We start from the raw sequence: 19,008 nt of genomic DNA, 5'->3' as shown, positions 1-19,008 counted from the left end.
GCAGACGGCTTTCCAAATAGTTATAAGGAACCATCTTCCCCATCTTTTCTCGAACTAATTTACACATCTGGTCAAAAGTGACTGACTTTTGTTTTTGAATGAATTCCTTTGATATTAATCAGAAATCCTCAGAATCTTTCAAGAGCTAGGAGCCAAAGTTTCACTGAACAAAAGATGAATTTTTTCTCTTACTCATGAAAACTGAAATTGAAAAAATAAAGTGCAGTCAGACTAGGTAAGTTTTTCAATTTTTCAATTAAACTATTAAGATACATCTAAGATATTAAATCCAATTCACGTCATAAAACATAAGAAAATCTTGATCTTTCAAATGGAATGTATGCTGAACTGAAAACTCCTATGACAAATGCTCCCCAGATTTACCTGGTATTAAGAAGGCCGTATTAGGAACACTTTTTTCAAATTCCCTTGAATAATTTCATCTAGTAAAAGAATTAGGATGGAACTGATTCCAGGGAACTAAATTCCAATAGGCGCTTTTACTATTTATTGAATTTTCGGTTCATGTGTAGTCGCATGAGGGAGAAGCAATAAAAATATTTAGATTTTGGGATATTTCGTACATTAATATTATTGAGGACCAAGGCTATACAAAAGTGCATCAATAAGACTGCTCATTGAATGAGGATGAGAAACTGAGAGCCGCTAGCCGGAATGAAGTTTCCATCGTTATGCACGATATTTGGACGAGCGACATAATATTTTGGTTATGTGCTGCGAAAGACGAGTTGATTGGGAGTCAAGCAAGCGAACACACACAGAATTTGAGACTACTCACAGTATCTGACAAGCACCACAGGGTCACTCGTCGGAACATTGCGCTTAAGATTGTACGCATCGGTCACGCTGCGGTCCCGAAACCTGAGGTATAAAAGTACGTCGGAACCTTAAATATCACATGGGGAGTATAGACTGTCCATGGAGATCTTGAATTTTATCTGAATCATTGTTTTCTGATTCTCTCCTATCTACTGGTAAGGTCTCTTACACATTTTAAAAACACCTGTCATGGTAGTCAACGAATTACGTCCAGCTGAACGAAATGAAATCCAAACGTACATCAGTACTCTACAGGCCATACTGAAATGTGCGACAGAGGGTACCTACAATAGCACTGTGTTATCTTCCTTCCTAGATCCATTTGTCAATGGCAAGTGGGAAGAACCGCTGTCGATACGCCTCCGTATTAGCTGTTATTCCTCTTATGTCGTTATTGTTATCATTTAACGAGACGTATCTGGGAAGAAGTAATACGTTGCCCGATTCTTCCCGGAACGTAATCTCTCGTAATATCAATCGTAAACCTCTCCGTGATGCACAACGCCTCTCTTGTAGCGTATGCCACTGGAGTTTGTTGAGCATCTCCGTAACGTTCTCGCACCGACTAAACGATCCCGTGACGTAACGTGCCGTTCTTCGTTGTATCTTCTTGTATTAATCCAACTTGTAAAGGTTCACAGACTGATGAGAGAGGGTCAAGAAATGGCCGAACAAGTGTTTGGGAAGCCACTTCTTTCGTAGATACCTGCATCTACATCAATACTCCGCAATCCATTCTACGGCGGAGGGTATCCGTTGCAACTACCAGTCATTTCCTTTCGTATTACATTCGCAAATAGAAATAGGGAAAAGCGATGTCTATGTGCCTCCGTATGAAACCCAATTTCTCGTATCGGTTCTTACGTGCAATGTATGTTGAACACAACAGAATCGTTCTACAGTTAGCTTCAAATGTCGGTTCTCTAAATTTTTTCAATGGTGTTCCTCGAAAAGAACGTCGCCTTCCCTCCAGGTATTCCCATTCGAGTTCCCGAAACATCTCCGTAATATCTGCGTGTTGTTCGAATCTACCAGCAACGTATCTAGCAGCTGGTCTCTGAGTTGAATCGATGTCTTCCTGTAATTCGATTTGGTGCAGATCTTAAACACTCGAGCAGTACTCAAGAATAGGTCGTACTAGCGTCTTATATGCAGTCTCCTTTGCAGATGAACCACACTTTCCTAGAATTATTCCAATAAACTGAAGTCGACCATTCGCCTTGCCTACCACGGTATTCACATGCTCGATCCATTTCATATCGCTTTACAGTGTTACGCCCAGGTATTCAAATGACGCAACTGTGTCAAGCAGGACACTAATAATGCTGCATACGAACATTACAGGTTTTGTTTTTCCCACTTATCCGCAAATGGACCCTGTGCTCTTGATGGCCGCAGGCAAGGCAGCCTCCACATCTCGGATAAGGCCCACTGGCAGACATACCGAGTGCACATTGGCTTTCTTTCCAGCCCTGAACGCTATCTTCCTAAGGCTCTCCATAACGCCCCTAACGATGGAGCTCCCGATAACTAATAAACCCCTCACCCACTGTGCCTTTTCGGACCATGCTGAAGGAGGTACCACCCATCCACTCACAGGATGAAGGCGCAGCAGACGACAAGTCTCCAGTTTCGGCCTCCACCTCGAGCGACGCAAACGCGTTACCACCCGCAACTCACTCTGCTGTGAGGGCGAATCCATCGCGTCGGGTACACTAGGAGGTGCCTGGGAAGCAGAGCCTGGGGCGAAACAAGGAACACCTGAGGTATCCCAAATGACACTCCAGATTCTCCACCACTGTTAGATCCCGAGGCAGCAGCCTGAAAGTCACTGATCGTAGCGTTTCTTAAGATTCTTTCACTGAATCTCAGTCTGCCAACTGCCTTCCCTACAATGTCTTTCATGTTGTCATTCCACTTTAGGTCGCTCTGTATAGTTACTGCTAAGTATCTAACTATTTTCTCAGAGATTTTCTGCCAATAGGGTAATCGGAGAGTAGTGATTTTTCTGATTTTATGCATAGCTGGCAGAATTTGTGTACAATCACGGTCAACTGCTAGTGCCTACACAAGTCACCGATTCTCTGCAAGTCTTCCCGTAACTCGCTACAGTCTTTGCCTTCTTATAGACGACTGTATCATCTGCGAACACTCTCAAGGAGCTGCTGCCGTTACTCACTGGGTCAGTTGTATACTACTATACACGGTCCTACCAATACATAGTTGAAGTTGATGTGGGAGATATGACATTGAGTGAAGCTCTCACAGAGCACTGAAAGACCTAAGTGGAAACAAGACCCACGAAGTAGGCATTCCTTTAGAGCTACTGGCTGCCTAGGGAGAGCCAGCCAAGATAAAACTCTTCTATCTGGTGAGCAAGAAGTATGACACAGGCGAAATACCTTCAGACTTCAAGAAGAATATAGTAATTCCAATTTCAAAGAAAGCAGGTGCTGACAGGTGTGAAAATTACCGAACTTTCAGTTTCATAAATCACAGCTGCAAAATACTTACACGAATTCTTTGCAAACGAATGGAAAAGCTGGAAGAAGCAGACCTTTGCGAAAATCACTTTGGATTCTGTAGAAAAGTTTGAACACGCAAAGCAATACTGACCCTACTACTTATCTTAGAAGACAGATTAAGGAAATTTCTAGAATTTGTCGACTTAGAGAAAGCTTTTGACAAGGTTGACTGGAATCATCGTCATCATCATTGTCTTTGGGCCTTTGTCCCACTTCAACGCGAGGTCGGCATTGTTACTGTGGATTTGGCAGTGTTAGTTGCAGAGGGTGGCCGGATGCCCTTCCTGTTGCCACCCTGAACCCCCCAGGACAGAATTAGTGTACACCAGCTGTCTGCGTTTAGTGTAAGACAAGAAATAGTGTGAACGTTTTCAGATGTCTACGAGACGTGTAACTGAGGCGGAACGTGGGGACCAGCCCAGTATTCACCTAGCGGGATGTGGAAAACCGCCTAAAACCACATCCAGGCTGGCCGGCATACCGGCCCTCATCGGTAATCCGCCAGGCAGATTCGATCCGGGGCCGGCGCGCCTACCCGAGTCCAGGAAGCAGCATATTAGCGCCCTCGGCTACCCTGGCGGGTCGATGTTAACTGGAACACTCTATTTCAAACTCTGAAGGTGGCAGGAGCAAAATACAGGGAGCGAAAGGATATTTATAATTTGTACAGAAACTAGATGGCAGTTATAAGATAGTGGTTGAGGAGGGAGTGAGACAGGGTTGTTGCATGTCCTCGATGTGTTGTTCAATCTATGTATTGAGCAAGCAGTAAATGAAATAAAAGAATAATTTGAATAGGAATTAAACACCACGGAGAAGAAATAAAAACTATGAGGTTCGCCGATGACATTGTACTGTCAGAGACAGCAAAGTACTTGGGACAGCAGCTGAACGGAATGGACAATGTCTTGAAACGTGGATAGAAAATGAACGACACCAAAATCAAAACGAGGATAACGCAATGTAGTCGAATTAAATCAGGTGATGCTGAGGGAATTAGATTAGGAAGTGAGACACTTAAAGTAGTAATGTGTTTTGCTGTTTGGGCAGTAAAATAACTGATGATGGTTGAAGTAGAGAGAATATAAAATGTCGACTGGCGATGGAAAGGAAAGCGCTTCTGAAGAAGAGAAATTTGTTAATATCGAGTATCGATTTAAGTTTCAGGAAGCCTTTTCTGAAAGTATTTGTACAGAGTGTATCCATCTATTGACGTGAAACATGGACGATAAACAGTTTAGACAAGACGAGAATAGAAGCTTTTGAAATGTGCTGGTACAGAAGAATGCAGAAGATTAGATTGGTAGATGACGTAATTAATGAGGAGGTACTGAAGAGAAATGTGGAAAAGAGAAAACTGTGACACAACTTCATTAGAATAAGGGATCGGTTGATGGGATACGTTCTGAAGCATCAAGGAATCACTGATTTAGTATGAGAGGGAAGCGTGGAAGGTACAAATCGTAGAGGGAGACCAAGAGATGAATACACTTAGCGGGTTCAGAAGGATGTAGCTTGCAGTAGTTATTGGAGATGATGAGGCCTGCATAGCATAGAGTAGCTGGAGAGCTGCATCGAACCAGTCTTTGGACTGAAGACCACAACAACAACAACAACAACCGTTCTTCCTTGGTATACTCTTGAAATTACCTTTACATTTGTCGATATTTCTCCGTTAAGATCGACGTGTTGAGTTCCATCCTTTAGGGTGTCCTAAATTCAGCCATAAATCTGTTGCGATAGTCGGTTATCTCGTATTCGGTTCACTAAACGACAGTGATGAGCTGTATGAAATGCTCTCCTGAAATCAGTGAATAAGGTATCAACTTGGGCACCGAAGTTACGGCCCTCTAGATCTCAAGGATGAACAGAGAGAGCTGAGTTTGCAGGATCTATGTTTGCGGAATCCACGCTGATTTTTGAAGAATTATTTGACGTTCTTCAGACACGTCATAATACGGGAGTACAAAGCATGCTCCACAATTCTATAAGATATTGACTTAGGCGATATCGGCAGATAATTACGTGAATCTGTCCGACGAACCTACAGCATGACCTGTGCTTTTTTCAGTCGATAGGTACCCTTCGTTGCTCCACGGACTTACAGTAAACCCTTTACAGCAGGGGATGGTTCAAATGGCTCTGAGCAGTATGGGACTTAACATCTGAGGTCATCAGTTCCCTAGACTTAGAACTACTTAAACCTAACTAACCTAAGGACATCACACATATCCATGCCCGAGGCAGGATTCGAACCTGCAGGGAAGCTAGGTCTTTCACATAATCTCTGTAGAATCTTACAGGTATCTCATGCGACCCAGATACCTTTCCGTTCTATTCCGCGATCACTTATCCCAGTGCTACATTTGTGGAAAGCTTGTATTTCTTATAATAATTTCAAGCGCAAATCGATTAACATGGACCCATGTGGCAAAATGGTTAAGGCACTGGGCTCCGTTTATGGAGACGGTGGTTAAAATCCTCGTCCACCTATCCACATAGTTGTAATTTTTCCGTGATTTCCCTAAATCACTTTAGGAAAATGTCGAAATGGACCCTGTTAAATTCTTTACTCTTTCTATTGCTTGTAATTTTGTTCCTAATGACACCCTCGTCGGCGGAACACAGTAGCTTGATATTCTATTGCTTTCGTGCAGTTGGTGTCTGTAGACGCCTAGTGCTTGTTTTTGTACTATACTTTCTCTTCTACATATGTTCGACTGTGCTTATGGAGAGCAGTGAACAATCATTGACAAAATTTTTGCAATGCAGAGGAACCCTTATAAAAGCATCATGAATACATATTTGTTAAACTGACTCGTTGCTCACCATTTCGATTGACATTGAGCAGACAATATGTGAAAATAAAAACTTTCTAATTAAATAAGTAACTCAACATCCTCAAGCATTACGCAACAAAGGATTATAGGAGCGAAGCCTAGAGGGATGAAGTTTACACTCTATACAGCGTCTTGTCCTAATCGCTGCAGAGCCACGACAAATGAATTATGCGAGTTTCAAGATGTTAGGCACCCCTGACGTCTATGCGACAGAAAACTCTAGAACTGCAGCGTTTCATACTGTGGAAAATGCTTATTTGTTGTCTCGTCAGCTGGCGTGTTCTGTACAACCCTAAACGGTCGAAATACCTTATGTCTTATCTACTTACAGGGCTGGAGCTGGAAACTTTGCAATGAATTTGACACAAAAAATGAGAACCAGCGTTAATATTTACTTAGATGGGTATGGACAACCGCCATCGCTTCTGACAATAAAGGGCTTTTCTGTTCTTATAGGATCCCAACCAGCCAATTGAATGACTGTTTTGAATGTACTCTCAGCTCCATCCACGCTCTTAATACAATAAGTAGCTTGATCAAAGTGTGATTAAACTTTTGTGTTGAATAGGAAAGTATTCGCAAGCAGCGTTTGAATCCATTAGGTATGATTAGGTTTATCTCTACCTAGCGTCCGTGCTATCAACGTGTTAAGCCCCCAAATGAACTATGATACCATTTGCTAGATTACATTTCTCCTAGACACGGAAAGCCATGTCAAACTGGCCACGCCCTTCCACGTGCAGGGTCAAGGCGATGCGACAGTGACAGTATGTCCAGCAGATTCTTGACTGGCTTATGAGGTTTGGCTGTATTTCAGAACATTACTTGGTGAAGCGAGGGTGGGGGGGGGGGGGGATGGGCGGCACGAGGAGGGAGAGGGAAGTCACAGACACAAAGCCACTGGTGTCCTACAGCAAAGGAAAATGGGAATTAAAATTTAGCGCCTACTTTAAATTACATGGCTACTACGAACTAATATGTTAATGAACAAACAATGTAATACATTAAAGCCTTGTGTCTGGGATTAAAAAACACCTTGAGACATGGAGAAAGGAGTGGATAATTTACTTCCTTCGGAATACCAAAGATGAAGAAAAATAACGACTAATAATTGGAAACGACACGAAAATTGAAGAAGTGAAAGCACGACTACGTAGTATGGCCGAAGAAAGGAAGTTATTGGAAGGAGACTGGCACAGTCGAAGAAAGCTTTCTTCAGTAAAGTAGGTCTACTGGTGTTAGATATTATATGGAATATCAGATATTATATGGAAATGAGGAATATGTTCAAAACTTGTATGTATGCCTGGAGCCCAGTCTTGTATGGTAGTAAAAAATGGACTTTCGGAAATCACGAGAAGAAAAGTATGAAACCATCTGAAATGAGAGACTATCGAATAATTAAGTGGAAAAATAGAGTACGAAAAGGGTTAGGTGAGGAGAGAGGTCTATGTAAGATCCTTATCGCAGCAGGGACAGGTTAGCAGGACAGTTACGCCATGCAGGAATAGTTAATTTAGATCTGTAAAGAGCAACAGACCGCAAAATCGTAAAAACCTATCAAAACTGGACTACACAAAATCAGAGTATATATAATGTGGAGGGTAATAGTTATGTAGAGGTAAAAATATTACCACAAGATTGGCAACAGCAGATCAATCGAAGGACTGATGAACAAGCTGGTCCGAAATATACGGACGCAGCTGGCAGTGCAGAGAATGATTATAGCTTAAGATACAAATCATCCTTGGAAGAAGTTCCATAAAGAAAAATATTAACTGTAAAACAACGAAAAGAAAAGTCATTCAGAATTGTTAACTGAGTGAGAGAATTCGTTCCCAGCGAAAGTTCACAGCTGACAAAACGAAAAAGACAAATGATTGTCGGTAACATGAAAACAAACTACTAACAAATGAAAGATTGTGCTCATCGTAGTCGTCGTCGTCAAAGCTATCATCAAATCATCATCAGTGTGGTCATTGTGTCGTCATCACAAGCTCACCAGCCCCCACTAGCCCGTTCCAATACGTTGTTTTTTCTTGAAATTATTCGAGTCTAAGTTTTAATCCAACAATAGTATACTTTTTATACCTACGGTTACGGAGCTCTTTTATTCTTTGTTCTTTCCTTACTTTATTTTTCTTGCTAAATGTTCGTCCTCAGCACCACACTTCAATCGTTCTTAAAAATGTTCTTATTTCGCTATTTTGTGCCACGTGTTTATGCTGAAACATGTTATGCAACTGTAGGATCATGCTGTTCAGTTTTCTCGTGAAAATAGTGTCCCACTCCATGTGTTAGGATTAAATATTCCAGGACTGTATTGCTAAATCCGGCGTTGCAACGAACAGCGAACTCACACCATACTTCGTCTTATGTAGAAACGTAAGGCTTTCGAGGAAGGAACTGGAAGATTTCATTGAGACCATAGTACTTAAAAGATCGCTACAAGTGGCCAGCAATTCGTCTTATTAATGTACTGCAGCCACCTGAATATGATTGTTTGTTCGAAACCGATCACTGTAATGGACAATAATTGATTTAAACCTCATAACGTGAGCCGGGTAGCTGGCTCACAACTCATTTTATCATACAGCCCTTAACATTTTATCTACTGACAAAATATCTTTTGTTTCATGTTCTGAGTAACTTACCTCATTTAAAACTCCTTCAGTTTACGTTACCCTGCTCTCTAAGAAACAAAGGCTCACTGCTTCATTCAATGATTGTTTCGTTTTCTTTGTTACGTTACCATGTGTACCACTGACATGGTCATTGTTACTTCACTGTTTCAACTAGTATCATGACTTACAATGTCCAATTTTTACTTCAGCAAGCAATAGCAATGCAAAGTTGACAATTGCAGAACGAAATTTTCACTCTGCAGCAGAGTGTGTGCTGTTATGAAACTTCCTGACAGATTAAAACTGTGTGCCGGACCGAGACTCGAACTCGGAACCTCTGCCTTTCGCTGTGAGGATCGGTCGTGAGTCACGTTTGGATAACTCAGTCGGTAGAGCACTTGTCCGCGAAAGGTAGAGTTTCCGAGTTCGAGTATCGGTCCGGCACGCAGTTTTAATCTGACAGGAAGTTTGAATTATGGTAACTCCACTGCTAAAAAACACACGTACAGGCAGGCATACATTTGGCCCTAATTGTAGGCGTTCGTGGCGAACAACAAACTGTGTTCTTGGTGGCTTAGTACTGTGCAGGTCTGTTTGTCCATGTGGTTGCTCTGTACTCAGCTACCATTTACGTTAAGAATTTAACTAAACGTTTGTCTGGAAAAACGGGAAAATCAATGCTCCGTACGACACAATACACACAACTTCAGATGATCGAAACTCTAGTGTTAGATGATAAATGTGTAAAGGATATACAGGCATATCACACCAAAATATTTTTAGTCGCTACATAAATGCTTATCGACAGTGCTTATATGGCCGATGACTCAGTTCCAGTGTAAGCGTTGTAATATTGCTAATAAAAGCTATCTGAATAGAATGTGTTAAACCGAATGAGGATCAAGCAATGGTAATACGAAATCTGTGAGTGTCAGCGCCCATAGGGTGACTAAAACTATTGCTTACTGATTTTAATTTTATCTGGATCGTGACACAGGACTGTATTTTGTTCTCAAAATTCGCAGCAAATAAAAGTAACTGCGCTTCAGTAACCAGTCTTCTGCGGGAACTATTTAAATTACGAACAGTAAATACGGTGAACAACTCTACACAGGAAACGGTGTAAAGACCGTTACCAGGTGTTATGTTGTGTCTTTAACAGTAATGTTCTCTGTGAAAGTGAGAGAAATTGACATGATGAAATCTACAGTTTTCTTGTGACCTAAAAATAAGGAGCTGTTTAACAGTCTCATGTAGCGGACATACTGCAGTAACTTTGTCATATACTGGGTAAATACCAGCACAAATGCATGTCTGAATATCCATTATTCGCAACGGGCTTTCGATATATAGAGTTTTTCGCTGAGCTCTGTTTTGGGAGGTTTCTTGAATGTTAATGACATGACTTGAAAAAATATTTAGCACTGTTACTTATAGAAAGATATATTTTTAAAATAAAATAGGTTCTCAGGACATAAATGGCCATGTCCACGCATCTATTGGAGTAACAAGGATCAATGTACAATGGATGATGATAGCTGAATCTACACGAACTTTACACCTCTCTTTTCTCTAAAAAAATACATGAAAAACTGGGGTCTATTAAATCATAAATAATGAACCTAGACATGCACTCACAAGCTACAAAATATTAGGTTGCTAAATAAAGTCGCATCAGTGCACCCCGGCACAGTTTTTGCGACAGAAGTTACTTAAATTTTAATTTTCAAATTCTGTCCTAAGTTTAACCTGCAGAGCTATAAGTTACACGTGTTTGTTGCGGGGGTACTTATGGTACAACCGTAGTGCGCCCACTTTCCTGTTCCATTGGCGAATGGTGAGTGACAAGCAGGTCATTTCGTGTTAGATCACCTAATTACACAACATTTTTCTGCTCGACCATCATGGATTTGGACGAAATTTCATGAGAACATTCGTACATGCCCCCGATGAATTGAAAGTTTAATATTCGTCGAAGCGATATTGGCCGAGATATAGTCACAGGAAGCGTTAATTTCTGGAGATTTTTGAGCTGTTATATCTGGGGAAATATTGTTTTGAAAGAAATAAAATTGGTCCATCTTGTACGACTGTACACGTTGTCTTAAGAACAATAATGAAAAGAATTTTACGACAAAATCGGCGCCCTAAAAAATTTCAAAGTTAGACTTCTTATGTCACAGGTACTAAAGATATGACGAAGGTGATGGTTCAAATGGCTCTAGGCACTATGGGACTTAACTTCTGAGGTCATCAGTCTCCCAGACTTAAAAATACTTAAACCTAACTAACCTAAGGACATCACACACATCCATGCCCGAGGCAGGATTCGAACCTGCGACCGCAGCAGCAGCGCGGTTCCGTACTGAAGCGCCTAGAACCGCTCGGCCACAACGGCCGGCGACGAAGGTGAAACATTGAATTTAGTAACCTAACAACACCAGGGCCACTCTGCAATACTGAATAAATTAAGAGCAAAATTGAAAGTTTTGTAGAAAGTTCAGAAATGCGGTATCTTCGACCTGATTTTTCAGTGTGATTTACCCACTAATTTCCAATAATCTACAAATTCTTCGAAAAAAATGTCGATTTTTGTGAAAAGGTAAAAATAGTGTATATTCGACTCTCCTTTTTAGAATACCGTTTTCTATTAAAACTTCGAAATCAGTGGCACCCGAACAATGTGGTTTATGCCTGCGCAAAGCTGTGGGTCATATTTCCAACATGGGCTAACAATGCTACGTCAACCGAGGCAAACAAGTCGGAATAACTGCACCGGGAATAAAGTTCTAACTATGGCTTCTAATATCTCTTTATTTAAAGGCATGATGAACATGAGTCTTCGGACACGACACTGAGTAACATAAGGTTTTCCCATATAAAATTTGTCATTAACATACACCAAGTTTCTAAACATCAGTTCGAACTTGATTTTTGTAAAAATTGCAAAAAAGATCACATTCAATTTGCTGTTAGAAAATCTGTTTTACATAACTGATTTCAAACTAATCACCTTTAGAAAGAGCATGTTTTCCAAATTCAGGAAATCACTTTCGATTTTCCAGTGTGCGTTAACAATACCTGAAAATGATGATAAATTAGAGGGAATGTAGCACCGCAGGAGGCTACAATACACCAAGGTGTTGTCCGTGTTTAGTTGCACGTGGTTTTTATTTTTTTAAGTTGAGAAGGAATATCTCACAATATTACGTCGATTTATGGTGAGCCGCGCGTAGTGGCCGCGTGGTTAGAGGCGCCATGCACGAACTGGGCGGCCCCTCCCGCCGGAGGTTCGAGGCATTGGTGTGTGTTTGTCTTATCATAAGTTAGTTTAAGTTGCTTTAAGTCGTGCGTAAGTCTATGGATCGATGACCTCAGCAGTTTGGTCCCTTAAGAATTCACACACATTTGAACATTTTTTTATGGTGACATTATTACTATCGGTTCAAGAACATGGACCAGCAACTGCATCAACGCAGGTGACACGCCTGACAGCCGAACAATAGCAGTCACGGGTGGGTTTCCTCACCTACCTTATCAAGCCTCTTATTTAGTTTATTAATTTAGGTTCTAAATCCTTGTTGTGATACCTGTCTGCTTACAAAGCCATTTGCTAAGTACCTTCCCGCGAAATCTGAAATCTGTAGGAATATCCCTCATTGGTAGCAAGCACAAAGTAATACCAAATTTGATTTTAAGCTTCTCAGAATTGCAAATTATGGATCTATCAACTGAACAAAATGATGCACCGATAAAATTTCTGCATCCGCAATGCCCGGTTCATTCATTATACTGTCTCGAAATACAGGATGCTTGTTGGGTACCAGCACAACACCTCTTTTTCCAGTCCGCAGCTCGTGGTCTCGCGGTCGCGTTCTCGCTTCTCGAGCACGGGGTCCCGGGTTCGATCCCGGCGGGGTCAGGGATTTTCACCTGCCTCGAGATGACTGGGTGTTTGTGTTGCCCTCATCATATCATCATCATTCCTGAAAGTGGCGAGTTTGGACGCAGCAAAGGTTGGGAATTTGTACGGTCGCTGATGACCGCGCAGTTGAGCGCCCCACAAACCAAACATCATCATCTGGCAGACAGTATCAACTTACAGAAAATGAACAGCAGAAAGTAGCTGAAAAATTCAATAAAATGTAAACTGCAATGTTTAGAAATTTAAAATCCCAATTGATATCACTTTTTGCTTGCCGTCTATGTGCAATATTCTTATAGATTTGAGGTAAGTAGATAAGATATTTATCAAAATCGCTTTGTAAGCAGACTGGTACCACCACAATGGTTTGGAACTTAAATTAAGAAACCAAATTACAGGGTTGGGGAACTGAATGAAGAAACCACCAGTAGCTGGTACTGCACAGCTATCGGGCTTGACCCCTATGGCGATGGAGCTCCTGTTTCATGTTCTTGAACTGGTAGTGATAATGGCATCATGCACCAACATAATATAATGGGACATTATTCGTCATTTTAAAAATAAAAACCAGGTACAACGAACAGAGACAACCGTTTGCTGCAACGTAGCCTGTTGCTGGGGTACGTTCACTGAAATTTTCTGACGTTTTCAGGTGTTATTAACGCACATTGAAAAATCGAACGTGTTTTCCTGAATGCTTGTAAACATACTCTTTCTAACTGTGACTGTCCTGAAATCTGTTACGTAAAACAGATTTTCTAACAGCAAACTGAATGTGATCGATTTTTTTAATTTTTGCAAAAATCAATTTTGAACTGATTCTATAGAAATTTACGTGAATGACATTATATATAGGAATATCTTATGTTACTGAATTGTTGTGACTAAAGTTTCATGTTTATCATGCCTTTAATCAAAGAGATATAAGAAGTCAAAGTTAAAACTTTATTTTCTGTGCGATTTTTCCGACTAACTTGCCTAAACTTATGTAGCATTGTGTTTTGAACTGACTTAAACCACTTTGTGTTGGATGCCACTGATTTTGAAGTTTTAATAAAAAACTATATTTGAAAAAGAAGTGGAGAATATACACTATTTTCACCTGTTAAGAGAAATCGCCATTTTTTCGACGAATTTGTAGGTTACTGGAACATAATGGATGAATGAAATTTTGATTCCACATTCATGTGCTACCGAGCTATTGTGTATTAAGTTTCATGTCCAGCGAGCGTTTGCTCTCTGAGATATAAGAGCCCAAAATTCACATTTTGTTCACGCCGCTATTTTCGCGCCCAGTTTTGTTTCAAATTATGTACCGTTCTTAGTGGGCATTGGATAATCAAATACCATTTGTATGCGGTTAAAAGCATAGTCTTTGTAATGAAGCCAGGTTGAGAAGTTTTATAGAACATAGTATTTTGCTGAATCAGGTCGGAGATATCGCATTTTTGACCTTTCTACAAACCTTCAATTTTACACTTAATATATTCAGTATTGGAAGCTGGTACATAAATGAAACTTTATATTTGAGGCCCTTGTGTTGTTATGTTACTAAGTTCAACGTTTCCCATTTGTCACGTCTTTAGTAGCTGAAACATAAGAAGCCAAACTTCGAAATTTTTTCGGGCCCCGATTTTTTCGGACGAATTTGTATAAATTTATCTGGCTGAATGTGTCTCTTAAAAGTCTTTCATTATTATTCTTAATAGTGCCGTTTTACAAGCTGGACAAATTTCATTTTTTTTCGAAAAATATTGCCCGAGATATAACAGTCCAAATTTGCCAGAAAATAACGCTCCCTTTGTGCAAAGTCGCGTGTGAATCCAAACTGTGACTATATCTCGACCAGTATCGCTTCGACGAACATTAAACTTTACTAATGTTCACCGGGGACATGTACGTATGTCCACATACAATTTCGTCGAAATCGTGATGGTCGAGCAGGGTGGAGTAGATGAGCAGACATAAAATGACCCAAGAATGATTGTCGGTAATCCTTCTTGTTAACTTCAGTTTCTCAGATTTCTCTTTGCGGTCACTTCGCGAGACGTCTGTGGGAGGAAGTTATACGTTACCCGAAACTTCCCGTAGCAAATTCTCTCGAAATTCTAATAGTAAGCCTTTTCGTGATGCACGATTCTTTTCTTGAATTGTATGACCTAGTAGTTCATTGAGCATGTACACGTATTTCTGCATGTTGCGCAAGCTACTGTATAATACTGGATGGAGGGTACGTAGTCACTGCTGGACACTTGATTTCCTGTTCCATACGCAAACCGAGTGAGAGAAAACGATAGTCTGTACGCTGCCATATGAGCTCTAATTTATCTTCTCTTGTCTTCGCGGTCTTTGCGCGAAATGTACGGCAGTAGAATCGTTCTGCAGTTAGCTCTAAATGCCGATTTCCTAAATTTTCTCAATAGTGTTTCCCTAAAAAAAGGTCGTCTTCCGTCCAGGGATTCCCATTTGAGTTCAAGGGGCATTTTCGTAATAATTCTGTTTTGATCAGAGCTACTGGTAACAATTATAGCAGCACGTCATCCAATTGCTTCGATGTAATTCTTTAATCCGACCTGGTGTGGATCACAAACATTCGCTCTGTACTCAAGAATGGGAGCACCTGTGTTCTATACGTGGTCTCATTTACAGATGAGCTACACTTTCCTAAAATTCTCCCAACAAACCGAAGCCAACAATCTGCTTTCGCTACTACTGGCCTTAGGTGCTCGTTCCGTTTCATTTCACTTTACATTGTTACGCATAGATATTTAATCAGTATGACTGAGTCATGTGCGACATCACTGATATTGTATAGTATCGACAGAGGACTGTTTCTCGTGTTAATTGCATTAACTTACATTTTTCTACACTTAGAGGAAGGAGCCATTCGTTACACCAAATAGTACTTTTGTCTAAGTCATTCTGTATCCGCCTACAGTCACTCAACGACGATACTTCATCCTGTTCTGCAGCTTCATCAGTAAAAAGTCACAGATCGGAGCTCATCCTGCATGTCAGTTAATTTATATATACAAAGAACGAGAGCGCTCCTATCACATTTCCCTGTTGCACTCCTAACGATTCCCCTTATCTCTCACGAACACTCGTCCTCGGGGACAACGTATTGGATTCTATTGCTTACGAATTCTTGGAGCCAGTCACATATCTGAGAACCTATTCTCTATGATCGGACCTTCGATAACAGTCTGCAATAGGACACTGTATCAAACCCTTTCCGGAAAACTGGGAATAAGCTATCTGTCTCATGCCCTTCATCGCTGTTTCGCAGGATATTTTATGAGAAAATCTGAGTTTCACAAGAGAGTTTATTTGTGGGCAGAAGGTGAGAAAATCTGAGTTTCACAAGAGAGTTTATTTGTGGGCAGAAGGTGTTCCGTCTCAAGGAAATTTCCAACTTAGAATAAATTACATAATTTTGGAGATCTGTTTACTCAGTCTCCATTCTCCAGATGACATATTTTCGGTGTTTTTCCACCCACATCGATTACAACACATCACTTGCATTTGTCGCTGTTGGTAATCAGTGTTGGCGGAAAAACGCCGAAAATCGGCCACCTGCAGTATGAAGGCCGAGTAACACATCTCCAGGACGACGTACATGGTCTAGTAACATTGGCAATCGCCACTGAAGATGCTAGATAAAGAAAAGAAGTGAAACGAGTATGACAAATAAAAAAAATCTGTGTTTCATTTAACTGAAAAGATGGAACATACCTCCATGCATACTGAAGTACATAATGAACGACGAAAAACGGAAAAAAATGATTAGAAGAATAATCATCAATTGTAGGGCTACTGGTACACTAAACAGACTAAGCATTACACCCTCGACAATTCCGGTGTACACTCAGAAACATTCTGTTAGTTCTCCGGCATATTTCCATAAACGATATACTGAGTGTCTCAAACTTTTAGGATCAAACTGAAACAGGTGATAGTTGGTCCACAACCAATTACATTCATATAGGGAACCAATGGCCGGAAACTCATATTCATTGTGTTATGGACATACACAGTGTACACCGCTTAACAACAACGTAGCTCACAGTAACTATTCAACTTGACGACCTCTAGTCCCAGCGCATGCATAACAACGGCGTGCAAGGTTCAGCCACCCTCTGTGAAAGATCTCTGGTGTCTGTTGTACCAGGAGAGAGGCAGCTTGGATCCAATAAGCAGGTCTTCATCCTTTTGGACAGGGATTTCATATAACAACTTCGTGACGTAACCCCTGAGGGAATGGACTGGAGGTGTGAGATCCAGCGATTACGCAGGCCGTTGGACAGAACTTTCCCTTCTAATGCAACAATGAGGGTACGTGCTGTTAAGGTGTTCGCGGACATTAACACCGAAGTGGTTTGGTGAATCGTTGCGTTACATCTACATCCTTTCGAGCACAACAAGCGGTATAGTCTCCAAGAACTGCGGCAGCACATTTTACAGGAACGAAAGGTAACGTGGACCTGTCAAAGGAGGAGGCAGCAAATAAAGTTCTGTTAGGTGATATTGGACAATGTCCGCCAATACGTTGGCAGAGAACCGCTGCTGTTAGAGATGGATGTGTGTGGCTAGGGATTGTCCTCACTTCACACGTGGCTGATGCGGCCGTTGAAAACACCGTCATGGCCTAGTGAGACGTCATCCGTGAACAGCAAAAACTGTACTGCGTTCGACACTACAGCACTGCGGTGGATAATCCACTGACAAAAGTGAACGAATGGCTGAAATTCTTTATGATAAGGGTGTAATACCTATTTCACCAGTATTCTCCACACTGTTTCCTTCGAAGTGATCGTTTCACGGGCAAATTAACGAGTACCTATTGCTGGATCATCGATCATATAATCCAACACCATCTCCTCAAAGGCTGGTGGTCGGACTTGTCTTTGGCGGAAGCCTTGGCGGTTCTGTGTGGTGTGGAGGGCCGCGACTTTAATGGTATCCACGGAGATAAGCTTCTTCCAGTTGGGATGATGCTAGTTGGCAAACAGTTCTCTGTACATTCGAGCTGCTATACGTACACTGCATCCTGCCATATCCTACAGTCCATAACACAAAAAATACGCATTTCCAATAATTGTTGCCCTATCTCAATGTAATCGGTTCTGGACCCCCTATCGCTGCTTCAATATGACCCGAAAGATTTGAGACAGACTCTAGTAATGTCGATAAATGTGCGACGAACTTCTGAAGACTTGAATTCAATAATAACGAACGTCTTAAAATGGTTGAAATGGCTCTGAGCACTATGGGACTTAACATCTGAGGTCATCAGTCCCCTAGAACTTAGAACTACTTAAATCTAACTAACCTAAGGACATCACACACATCCATGCCCGAGGAAGGATTCGAACCTGCGACCGTAGCAGTCACGCGGTTCCGGACTGAAGCGCCCTAACCGCACGGCCACCGCGTCCGGCGAACGTTTTAAGCAACGGTAATTTTAAAATCATTGGAAACTAAAAATGAGTATAAAATCATAATTGTATAGAACTAAATTCAAACGGCGATACGAAATATACTAAAAATTTCAAATACAGTACGCTTAAATAAGTATGCCTTATTGTGAAAGCGAACATCAAGTAACAGTCGCATCTGAGAGAAAGATCGCTATGTAACTACTGACATATTGTCTTTCTCGGAGAAAACCACAGCCAGTTGTTGCACTACAGAAATTTACTATCCTCAGTACCACATGAGCAACCTTCAAATCTGGGTATATCAGTTACAATACCGTCCAATTCATTCGAAAATTTTCATGCTACGTCATATAAGATTAGCCGGCCGGGGTGGCCTTGCGGTTCTAGGCGCTACAGTCCGGAACCGCGCCACCGCTACGGTCGCAGCTTCGAATCCTGCCTCGGGCATGGATGTGTGTGATGTCCTTAGGTTAGTTAGGTTTAATTAGTTCTAAGTTCTAGGGGACTGATGACATTAAGTCCCATAGTGCTCAGAGCCATTTGAACCATTTTTTCATATAAGATTATAAACCAGTGGCCACTGTCCATAACCATTTGTCAATAATATTCTCATTTTTCCTCAGTTGATTTTGTATCAATTCAAACTCAGGGATATTGTTGCTTACCTATGCTGTAAATAGGATATTGTGTACACTCTGAACCAGAGGGGCAATCAGAAGCATAATGTGGTTTTTTAACTAAGAAGAATGTGAAGGAATATGATTCGGGAAAATTATTAAATGAAATAGTTGACCATGTTATACACCATATGTT

Source organism: Schistocerca americana, chromosome X (genome assembly GCF_021461395.2).
Source record: "Schistocerca americana isolate TAMUIC-IGC-003095 chromosome X, iqSchAmer2.1, whole genome shotgun sequence".
NCBI lineage: Eukaryota > Metazoa > Arthropoda > Insecta > Orthoptera > Acrididae > Schistocerca > Schistocerca americana.
This window is presented reverse-complemented; position numbering follows the sequence as displayed.